The 12,578-nt window shown below is 42.1% G+C and overlaps 1 protein-coding gene across 2 annotated transcripts in view; it reads right to left on the bottom strand.

Annotated features, from left to right (window-relative positions):
• The window catches only part of coro2aa (coronin 2Aa), a 37,665-nt gene that overhangs the window by 13,816 nt on the left and 11,271 nt on the right, over positions 1 to 12,578 (bottom strand). Inside the window, exon 1 of one of the 2 annotated variants that reach the window (XM_084374652.1) lies at positions 5,862 to 6,166. The exons of the other annotated variant lie outside the window; for it this stretch is intronic. The gene's annotated coding sequence lies outside the window, so the exon portion shown is untranslated. Of the gene's footprint in view, positions 1 to 5,861; positions 6,167 to 12,578 lie in introns of those variants that run through there. 2 annotated transcript variants of the gene reach the window in all.

Genomic DNA, 12,578 nt, shown 5'->3' with positions numbered 1-12,578 from the left:
GGGTTGTGACTCTCCAGGTCTCGGTTTACTCTTCCACCTCTCACCTTCTACCCTGAGGCTGTCACAAAGAGCCTCATGCTGTCACACTGGAATGTTTCCCCACCTGATGAATAGCTTCATTAAACCTCTCAGGTGTTCAAGCGTCTGACTGCCTCTGAGACACCATCAGTCAAAGAAAACATCTTCAGATGGCAAACTTCTGTGCCGTCAATGCTAACGACTGACATTAGCACTAAATGAAGCACAACACAAGCCATTAGACAAAGCAAAATTATGTCCTGATGATGGCACTAGATGAAATTTGACTTAATCACCAAAGTTATTACAAAAAATGTGGAGAACATGAACGTGTTAACCAAATTTATTGACCATCCATCCAACAGCTGTCGAGACAAGCCACTAAAAGATATCATCCTAATAGTGGCGCTTTAGAGGAAAAGTCAGGGGATCGCCATAGTCATTAGGAATCATGGCATTTTTATCCACTTGGCTCAAACATTTAGCAAAACAGTTCAATCAATCAACTTTCAGGTATACGCAGGAACATGTACCTCTTTATATGCAGTATCTTTACTGACATGCATTCCTCTGTAGTTTCCTGTGGTTGTTAAGTCAGTTGTTCCCATTCGATAACCTGATAACGCACGTGTTGTAAAGCTTAACCACCCAAAATACATTCTTGATCATTATCACTCCATTGTGCACTTAAAAGAAATGCCACCTGCTCCGCTCTGTAAGAACAAAACCAATATTTGAAGGAACCTTCCTCATAACTTAACTATCGAGCTGACTCAGAGAAATTGTTACTTGCTTCACATTTCCACATTTGACCTGAATTTTGAATGCATCGACCAGCCGGTGCACGTTTTTTGCTAAAGCACTGCTCAGTAAACTACATGTACTTACAAACTGAGCACATCTGGGTCGATATAATCAGCATTCATGTGTTGCTGAGGCTTACAAGACCAGAGGGAGAGCCTTCCAGGGCAGAAAGCTAAGACATCTTGTCACATCTAAAGCAGGTTGTAATCAGGCCAGCAGCAGCTTCCTCTCGGCTGTGTCTTGCAGCAGGTACGCAGGAGGCTGCATGGTAGGCGGCCTGTCTCGGCTCCTCACAGAACTGATGACGAAAACACTATTCTGGCTATTTTTACGCCGGGCTTCTTGCTGATCAAAAGACAGGCACATTCACTGACAGCAGAAAAACGTTTTTTAATCACACAAGGCTTCTTTGACAGCGTTTATGTCTGGCATTTTCTTCTTCTTCTTCTTTTTTTTGTTTTAAAAGAGATGCAGTCCTTTATTGTCAGAGGGAAATTTATTTTAGTCCGTGACCAGTGAGTCACAGCAGCAACTGCAATAAGGGGGCTATAAAAACAGTCATAAAACTAAACTGAAAACACAGATATGACTTTAAAAAAAGATATATTGTACATCTGGTTTGCTCAGCCAGAGTTCTTGTGTGGGTTTGTGCTTGTATATCGATGTGCAAAGCCATGGAAAACAAAGCCAGGAATATTCACCTATTCCTCACCTACAGGCTGTCTTTTAAGCACCTCATAACTCATAAACGCGTACACAAGCAGCCACTCCTCTCGTTGGCTTGCCAAGGCTCCGTGCTGGAGGAGGAGGGGGGGGTTCAAAGTTTACTTGCTGGTGTCGAGATATCGGTTACTTAAGCTGCATTGGGCCTGAAGCTACGAGGAGAAAGACGTTTTGAACTGAGAATCTGCTAATCCTGACACTCTGCCCTCTCCTGTACGAACAAAGATGACCTCCCGACTCCAAACTTAATCCAGAAACTCACTATTCATAACACCAAGCTTGCGACAGCCCCGCCCTCTCCATCTGTAGACGGGATGGATGTAATGTTTTGTAAACGCTGCGAGTGAAACTCAAGACGGGGAGTGTACAGGTGCGAACGCATGCCGTGGTGTGACAGTATGTGCGTCTGAGCGAGTGAGACACACTTCACTCGGTCGAGACGGTCTGCTATCATACACAGATGACAGCTTACAACCTCTGTCTGGTAATAGGATAACAGCCACACTGGTAATCCAATAGCTGCTTCATTGCATTTAGAGCGCACATGTGAATGAGTCTGAAAGGATCAGACAGGCTGTGTGTCTGTCTGGAAGTGTTTACCCGGACAGCAAAAGAAGCTGGATGCACATTTTCTGTGGCACTGGAACAGATATGTAACCGTGTCTGACATCTGTAAGAGGATGTGAGTGTTCAGACATCACAGATTTATGAACAAACACCTGCTTAGTTTCTGTTCTGTGCATTTCTGACATTTCAAAGCACTTTTCGACGCCCTGGCCTCCACTTTTGCACATTCAGATCTTCAGGTTAGCTCACAGCAGCCCTTTATTCCAGGAGGCTGTTTCACGGGTGTATGAATTCATAAACAGACAAAAGTGATTAATGATTAACGTTTACAGGAGTCTGGTGGGCAGGGTGTGGATGTGTAATGAAACCAACCGACTCGGGGGTGGAAAAAATTAGGTTGTTTTGGAGGACGAATGAGTTTCTAATCAGGCTGACTGTCTCAGTCCCTCAGCAGCCTCCGTGAATCTATGCTTTTTCATTTCAAGGACAAAGAAAGACTGAAAATGCCAACATGAATCATTTGAATATACACTAATATATTCAAAGTGTGGTAGAATTGGATATGAAGTTGAGATTATAGTATTGTTCCACTTTATTACAACTTGCACTTTCTTATTTGGAGTTTTGGCTCTCATCTCTATTAATCATCAGGATATCCTACTCATGAAAGATCAAGGAGCACATTAACTTTACTACTCAGACAATCAGGCTGTTATGAGGCAACAGTTTAGACCATGAATCCACAATTAAAATCCAGATACATCATTGGAGATGGCGCACCGTTCTTTCCTATGAAAGCTTCTCAGTGGGGCATGAAGCCCAAAAAGCTCAACTTCCCGTGTCTAAAAAAGAATAAATACTAAAATCTTCCATGTGGTGCGGCCCATAGAGCGTCCGCCAACCGAGCCGGCTAACTTCCGGCTTAGCGGCCGGTTAACTTGGATAAAGATTAAATTATTCAATCTTGTGTCTCTTCTAGACTAGACACATTTTATTGGACTGAATGGCTCAAATTATGACAGTCGAAATGTCATTTTGCGGGGGCTGTGACGCTCAAAAAAATGTATCCACCATTTTTCAGCCACTTTTTTCACCAGGGGCATCACGGGACGTTGTAATTGAGCGGTTTGGCCACTATGACAGTTGGCTTCAAAGCCAGGCGCTCTTCCTGAGGTTTAGACAGATTGCCTAAACCACTTCACCTGAAATGTTTGTAATAATCCTTTATTGCATATGAAAACTGTGTGACTTTACAACTATGACGAGTACGTCAGGTCAGAGCTGAAACCAGAGAGAGGGTCTGTAAAATGTGATGGGTGTTTACACCAGACACAGTTCGGGTGATCATTTTAACGTTTGCTTTATTTTCTCTTTCACATCAGTTTGACTAATGACAGGGTTTGTTTAAAACATGTGCAAACATCAAACTGTATGCGTTTCTTGCACAGTCTGACTTTTTTTTAAGTTAACATTGCTGGTCCCAGATCTCAACCATTATCTTGATGAGTGTGCTGTTCAACCAGCAAAACTGTGAAAGTGAGACCGAAGTTGTGATCAGCTGTTTGTGCTCGGTTCACTGCTGGTGCGAGGATGAATCAGAAATCAATACAAAACTCTGCCACTTCTCACATTAAATCACTGGTGTACCATTATCATCTCTCCACTGATAAGACAACACAATTCCTGTGTCCATTAGCCATTAAAGAACATCCATGAACTGTTTGCAGGACAACAGGATACAACACAGACAGCCTTACTGTAAACAGATACCAACACACTCATACTGCACACTTCAGACGAATACTTCTCCTCAAACATTACTGATTCATTCATTTGTCATTTAACCCGCTCGATGTGTCAGTGTGTCAGTGTGCCTAGACTTCCTCTTGAGTACACTGTTCATTATTTACACTCCGATTAGCAACAAGTGACACGACCAACCTTTGTAATAAGCTGAACTACAACGCAAATTAATATCTGTAATCAGACATCTGCATATTAATGCAGATACATTTATTAAAAAGCTGTTACAAAGCTCAATTGTCATCAGATGATTGCCAGTGGATTCGAAGATTGCATGTGGACCTTTGTGTTTCAGTCCTCTCCATACACTCTCCATATTCTGATACAAAAATCTATACATTTATATTAACGCTTCATATTAAAGCAACCTTGTATAGAAATTGCCGTTTTGTGCCATTTCCCACAGTTTCTGTGTGCAGTGTATTGTAGTAACTTTGGTGATTAAGTCAAATTTCATCTAGCGCCATCATCAGGTCAAAATGTTGTGTTTCGTTTAATGCTTAAGTCAAATGTTAGCATGCTAGCAAAAACATTGTAAACTTTTAAAGCAACATTATGTAGATTTCGCCATTTTGTGTGATTTGGCGCCCCCCAAAAGTTTCTGAGTGCAACACCACTGTCGTGAATACAAATCCCAGGTCTGTAACAACTTGTCAGACATAATGTAGGCGCTGACTACATACAAAACTTATTACAATGTGATGTGTTTAAAACTTGTATGTTGAAGTAAACATGTATGTAACGCTGTGATCCTTCCCTCTCACTGAAGTTAGAACATAGTGGAGAAACAAGTGAAGGGGGGGTGAAGTGACTGAGACAGAGACACCATTCACCCTATGACAAGACACTGTACCATCAACATGATTTTGAAGCTGTTATTTTAAGGTAAAAAAGTTACATAATGTTGCGCTAAGGTCCTTGTAATAAGTGAGAGTTTCTAGGTAATAAGGCCCAAGTTTCTCGCAAGTGCCTATAATCTTTATAAATGTGTTTATGGCGCTATAATTTACACTTTACTAATGTTAATAGGCCTCTTATCTGTGAGAGAGCCATATAATCTATTAACCAGCACTTAGTACAAGGTACTTAATATAAAGCTTCGCAGAAGATGCTACAGATGCAGTTTGATCAGAGCTGAATAAGTCTTGAGGTTTGAGCTGTAACCTTCACTTCCACAGCTGGATGAAAAGCACTGCACACTCATCGGTTCATAAACCTTGACGTGAGAAACAGGATAGCAGGCTTAATGAAAAGACCTCAAACAGACTGCCATTCAAACCACAAGGCACATATTTCAGCGAATGGTAGTGTTTTGAAGGGTGGACGCCGCCATAAATAGCCATCTGTGGTGAAAGATGACTTGACTGGGACGGTGGATGATGATGTCATTCTCACTGTTGTGGAACAGCCTCAGTTTCATATTGACATTTTCTTTTTAGAAAATACTTCCACGCTCATGGCAGCGAATGAGCGGCTACTCGTCCAAGTTTGAGCCGCGGGACGATTAACTAAAAAGGAGTCGGCTGTCAGATAAATCTGAGGCGCGCAGGGAAAGTTCTTTAAAAATAGTTTCTCAAATATGCACAGACGCTGGCGAGGCGAAGAGATGTTTGAGGAAAGATTTTTTGTTTCATCTTGTTGAAGCCTGTCTCATGCACATGCACACAGACTTTGAATCCCCAGGGGAAAAAGTGAGCTCACACACACACACACACACACACACACATACAACACAGAAAGAGACAGAGAGTGAGGCATTTGTGGACAGAGGTCTAAAGAGTAAAAGGATCAATAACGGTATGTGAAACTGCAGAGACAGATCTGAGTGAGCAGGACATGAAAGATATGAAGAGAGGGACGACACGGAAGAGAAAGAAAGAGCATGCAATTGAGCAAGAGGTGTGTGTGTGAGTGTGAAGTCAAAGTGGGAGTTCAGCAGCACTCACCCTGTCGAGTGAGTCGTCACCGGCACAAGAAGAAGCAGCAATGGGTCCTTGAGTGAGAAAAAGTTCAACTCTGCGTCTGAGTGGCAGGCCAAAAAGATTTTAAATACTCCCCCTTTAAAAAGATCACTTGTCTGGCTTTATCTCAAGCACATGGGTCAACACTGCTTCCACACACACACATGCACACACACACACCCCAACGCACACACACCGGCAGCCCGTCCTGAGTCTTACTATCCCGTCCGAGCTTCTTTCTCTTCTTTGATGTCCACACAGACAGTCAGAGGAGACGGTGGGCGTGTGTGTGCAGCATGAAGCCGAGTGCGTGTGTGAACAGGCAGGAGGAGAGTGCAGGAGTGAGTGTGTGTGTGTGTGTGTGTGTGTGTGTGTGTGTGTGTGTGTGTGTGTACACTCCCTGAGAGGGCGGTGACTACAAGGAGGGAGGGAAATAGAGAGAGAGACAGAGAGAGAGAGTGCAGCAGGTAATCTGTGAGCGCCGCTCCCTCGTCACTCCTCCACAGCGAGTTTGCTCAATCAGGATTCCTTGCTCGATCTTTAAGGAGAAGGAGGAGACGCTCCTCTTCACCCTCGTTGCTCAATAATAAATGACCTACTTGTCTCTTTTCGATAGAATTGTAGCTCATAAAAGCGAATTACATCATCTCTTCTGTATAACCTTCCTCCTTGTCTAGAAATATCTATTCCTAGAAAGTCTGACGAAAAGTGAGGGAAGGTAAGACGAACAGAGTTCTTTCTTTAAGGCAAATTAATGCATTCAAAGAGCTTGAGAAGACAATAAAAAACAATAAACTAAATTAAAAAAGTATTATATAGTGATAGTGCTGTGCAGTTATAAGTCAACTTCATATTCCTACTTTAAAGACGCTAACTACATAATGCCAACGTCCCAGCTTCTTTGCTGCATGTCATCCCCTCTTCCCTCCCTCCTGTCACCTCAGCGCAGCTGGATTCATGAGATCACGTGATCATGTGATGTTGAGGATCTATCAGGCAGGCGTTGAACCAGTCAGCATCCTACGAGAAACTACTGGTAGTGGTTTAGATGTGACGACCGGCATGAGAAGCAACCGTTCATTTAAAAACAACAATGGCAGCTCCGAAAGACGTTAGCATAGAAGAACTTGAGAGTGTATTTCATTCACAGGAAAGCAAAGAACACGGAAGAACTTTCTCGATGGAAAAGTGGTTGATAGACGGATGGTTTATTCAATCGTCGTCTGTAGCTGACTCTGTTAAACAGGCAGATGATAATATTCTCACATCTATCATTGGCCCCTGAATTGAATCGAACTCGTATCATGCCAGACTTTGTGATATCTGTAAATATCGCATCATTCTCCAAAGAATCGATGTATAGTATTGTGATGAAACTGGTGTTTTACAGCCCTAGTAACAAACCATCTCTCACACAACAGGTTCAAAGTTGGGACACATTTTCAGAAACAAAATAGGTACTTAATTCATTAATAAGTTACACTGTGTAAGAGTAAAGGTTCTCCACTACACACACACAAAACATACATTTCCACTTAATGTTATAATCTCTGGCCGTCCCTCTCAAACCACGCGTCCTCTATGAAGTTCGATCCGACACAGACGAAGAACCTTCAAGTTAAAGCAAAGAGATGCAACATGCACTCTAAATTAGATCGGCTGCTGGATTGTTTGGCAGAAAGCCTAAAATCCATTCAACCGTTCACATGGCTTCAGCTGGACCACAGCGGTTATCAGTCCAAGTCAAACTGAGGCATTATGTAATGCCACATTAGCATGAGAGGCTAGGAGAGCTAACAGGTCGATAAGAGGACGGGGGAGGAAAGAGCTGGCCACTGACAACTGGCCTTCGCACGGTCACACGGGTGTAGCCGAGGGGCTGATCAATTGTTGTTATTGCACAAACGTGCATGCTGCACGCCAGTTGTAAAGATCATCAGGACTACTGATGCAACAGCTACCTGCAACAGTTAGGTCTAATTGAGGTACAGACTGAAAATTTTAATCTGGCTTTACTCCCATATTTCTTGTTTCAGATTTTATTTAATGCTGGTTTAACAAGTTTTCTCAACTGTATCCTCGTCTCTTTTTTTCTGCAGTCTTTTAAGTTTCACGTTTGTCGGACTGTTGGATTTTTGCCGTTGCTTTAATTGTTTTGTGTACACAGGGCATGCATGCAACAGAGAGAGCTCTCACCAGACCACCCCGTATAAATAAAGATTGAATTAATAAATGTGTCCAAGGTAACAATGCTGCAATGTAAAGACACTTCGTTATAATTTGTACTCAAAACTGTACATACAGTTAAAAATGAATGAATTTCACGTCTCAAGTACTGTATTTCTGATGTACTCATTTGACCCAGAAATCCCGAACTCAGCGCTATGAAACATTGATAAGTAGGCAGGTTTTTGTCACTAACTGATCTAGTGGAAAGAAAGCCAGCTCAAACGTTATTTTTCCGGGAAAAATCCAGCCTAGTAGCTGACTGAATAGTATAGGTGAAGTGAGGTTTACAGAAAGCACGGATGGTGTCATGTTTCTCCAGCCATTATACTGTGCAATCAGTTTTTTCTCCAGAATGACACATTACAGCAAAAAACATGTATTTTTCCAGTGTAAATACAAAAAAAACATTATAATTATGCAGCATGGCCTCTTTTAAAGTGTTACTGAATTGTTACTCCTGATAAATTAATGTGTAAGCAGACAATTTTGGCGCCAATTTAAACTACAGTATTTACGGTTGGTGCAGTGACTCATATTTTGCAAGATGATGTTTTGCGTGTGAACTCCAAATACAAAATGTGTGTCCATGTGGTTGTGCGTCAACACTGCAGTACAGTGCTTGAGAGAATGTACCTACCGCACACCCACACGTTTACCCTGCTGATAAAGCCAGCTGGAAACACATCTCCCCCAAATACACAACAGAGTCCAACGGTCACACACAGGACAAGACACACAGGACACACAGACGGGGAAAAAAGATGTGGGAAGTGGTTGACTCATCAAAGGGGAAAACGGGAACTTTAATACACTCCTAACCCTAACATTAGACAGTGACCGTATAGATAAAATTAAAAGGAAGAGCAGAACAGAATGATTAGAGATACTGAAATTACAAGGAAATGCTTGTGTTGGCTTTAATCAGACGAGCAGTTTTCCAATCTAGCGTTCAATACTGTGCCAAAGGTGTGTCACAGATACCCAGCAGACAGACAGTGGAGCGATTGGACAGTGTCACCGTGTATCTACTCCTCTTATCAAAGCAGACAGACAGCTTTGATTTATGAACACTTTGTTGGCTGCGCTGTATTTCCTCTCGTTCAGCTCTCGGCTCTGGATTAAACCTTAGCGCTTTAAGTGTGTGTGTGTGTGTGTGTGTATGTGTGAGTTGTAGCAATTATCAATAAGGACAGGGCATGAGTCCTAAAAGCTTGTGACTCTTTCCAAAGAGCTTCAACCACAAGGCTCGCTCTCTAATCACAGATCACACGGTCGCAGACTAATAGCTGGCTGCTGTGAGAAAATAGGCCAGAGCCTTTGACACCGCAGAGACACAATGGCCTTCCCTTCCTCACTTTGTCATTCCCGATTAGCCGTCTGACTGTGTTTTGACTGTAAAACACCTGGTTTCAGTGCCAAGTACAATCATGTGTTTCAGTTTGGGGCCTAAGCTGCTGTAGGAAGGTTTAGCGACTTTTTGGGACTGGAGCTGAGTGTTTTCACTCCGGGCTTTCAATGGTCAAGTGTTCAACAACTGAGCAAATAGTGCAGTCCCATTCAAGTACACACTTAACCGAACAGGTGCAGCTGATGATTGAATAAGTCATCTGGAGCTGGTGAAGTCCAGTGTACACAGAAACCTCCATTAAAGAGGGATTAATTTACACCAGTTGTTCGGAGAGCAAATAAAAGGGCAACACCTTCCTACCGTAGCAATAAAACCCCTTTGCATCACTTGGTATGGCAGCAATATGTTAGTACTGAGCAATACTGAGAAAAACAAGGTCAAGCTTATGTCAATTTGTTATTAATTTGCATGTTGTTTGACGCTCTGATTCTGTTGCTTTAGTGTGCAAATGAGGAGACACACCTACACCGACACAGGAAAGATACTGATTCAACAAGCCGTCACGCAGGAGTCAGTGAAAACATTTCCTCGAAGTGCAATCTATATGAATTTAAACTAAATTTGGGGATAATGTTGATTTCAGGGGTTTATTTTAATGGAAACAACATTCATTATATGACTAAATGTCATAAATGTAGATTTTCTGAGGGGCAAAATACATTTTCAACTACCTACTGCACAGTTACAGCTTTTGAGGATATTAAATAATTATTTAATTAAACATTAAATTGTGATTGGAGTTGGAGATGAAACTTCTCTGACAATAAAAAACATGTAATATCAAGAGATCAGTGGTGGAAGAGGTATTCTTCTTATCTTCACTCCTGTTTATCAACCCGACTGCAGCAGCAATCCGCTGAGGTGACCGTCTGTTTTAGCTTTCTTCCTGCTCATTTCCTGCTAATTCAATGTTTTTTTAATTAGTTACTTCATCATAAAAAGTAGGGGGATTTCTCCTAATCCCTCAATTTATCATAAAAAAATCTAATTCTAAAAGTTTGCAGGTACATGATTATCACTGCTCAGGTAGGGTATGAAAAAATGTACTTTGAAAAGTAGTTAGTAACTTCAGCTGTCAGACAAATGTAGTGGAGTAAAAAGTACAATATTTGCCTCTGAGCTGTAGTGAAGTAGCACTTATCTAGCAACACAGTACCAAAGCCAGGGATTAATTACAATACACTGCTAAGGCCCAATCTGTGGGGCGTCCTCCTGGGAACGGGGCCTTGAAAGCATTTCAGGACAAATGATAAAAGATAAATCTGGGGTGAGATTAAAGATGATTGAATGTGATACTTCAGGGAACAAAAAGCAATCAACAGTGCTCTTAATGCTGGCCAAACTATACGGATTCAGGACAGCAAGAGTCAATTAGACAGACGGAGAGTCTTTGTCGGGGAAGAAAAGTCAAACAGGTGATGCTAAGCAGGCAAACATCTTGGGTTCATTCACTGTCAGTGTAGCTGGAGAGCTTCGTACCTTGAAGTGAGTCCAACAGAAATCAAATGCGAACCATACATTAAAGAAGCAGTTTGTGATCTTTAAAATTCATCTTAGTGGTTTCCAATTATTGGACTCACTGAGGAGACGAATAAAGGGCACCTTGAAAATGTGAGCATGACAGGAACACGCACTGGAAATACTGAAGTTGCTTTTTTTTGCATCATGTGAATCCTCTTTATCTTTTTATGGATATCTAATTCACTGGATCACCAAAAATAGGCATTTGATTTATAAACACATTCTCGACGCATTTCAAGAAAAGCTGTATGTACTGTGACCACAACTGTGACAAGACTGACAGTACGTGTAAAAAGAAACTACTAAGAAAACATCATCCATGTGAAAACATCAGCAACACAAGACACACACGAAATGAGGATACAACATGAACAACCAAGTTCAGTCAGATTTAATCTGCTCATGTGTCTCAACAGGTTGAGGTGTGACTTGTGTACTGATAAAATCACAGGTAAATCTCTGCCAGTCTAAACCTGAGAAGCTTTTTTTTTATAAAGTTTCTTTCCAGATGTTGTTTTTACTGTGTTGGAGCGCAAACATGCCTCTTTCAGTTACAGGAAACAGTGCGCAGATGTTCAGGTCAGACACCATGATCCATTCGAGCTGATCAAACACCTGATTGCGATCAGGAGACAGGCAGTGATGTGGGGGACAAACTATTTGATAAGACGATCAATCCTCATTTCAAAACTATGTTGCTGATGTCTGCGGTTCCAAACGAAAGAGACACATTTCACCGTATGGACGACTGAAGCGCGTCGTGCGATGGTGATCTCACCTGTTAGCTTATACGTTGACTCACGTTAGCATGCCTGTGCAGTGCCCCTCATTCCTTCACGTCTGATTCAGTCCAATATCTGCATTAACACAGCCGTTTGAAGGCCTTCCCATTCGTGATATCACGGCCTCACTTACCTGCTTACATCATCGCTGGCAGCGAGAGACGGTTTGTACAGCCAATAATCCCTGAACTCACATCAAAGAAATACATTTACTCATTGTAAAGATCAAGAATCTGTTATATATTGAAACATTTAAGTGCACCTCTCTCTCTCTGTTTTCACACATACAACGACGGTGATTAGAAACGCAGAGAACGTAATCTTGCAGACTTCAAACAAGCGGCTGGCATCCAGGAGCACTACAGCAAACGAGCTGGAAACCAAATCAATTCCTTTATTGGCTGACGGTAAGAGGGTCCAGCCTTGAGACATGCTGGACGGAGGTTGTATTACACACAACACATAATGATCACATCAGAAAGTAAGAGAGAGAGAGAGAGAGGGAGAGGCACCCGTAAGACAGCTGGCAGGCACAGTTGTGCTTGTGTGTAGGAATACGGACGTTGTACCGTTGAGGGAACGTAGTGCCAAAGGAAAAGGCTGTCCAACAGCCAAAAATGTTCAAAATGTAGCGTACACTTAAACTTTCTTAAGGTGGGCCTTCTTTAAGGTGGCTAAAATACGTCTTGCTGGCGATCCTGGTTAGCAGTACAATGCTCTGCTTCCCTGTCGGTGCCACGTGCTACTTCTCCACACAGGGAC

Source organism: Pagrus pagrus (assembly GCF_965226575.1).
Source record: "Pagrus pagrus genome assembly, chromosome: 2".
Classification (NCBI taxonomy): Eukaryota; Metazoa; Chordata; class Actinopteri; order Spariformes; family Sparidae; genus Pagrus; species Pagrus pagrus.
The sequence above is the reverse complement of the archived record's forward strand: the minus strand, read 5'-3'. Positions and strand labels throughout refer to the sequence as shown.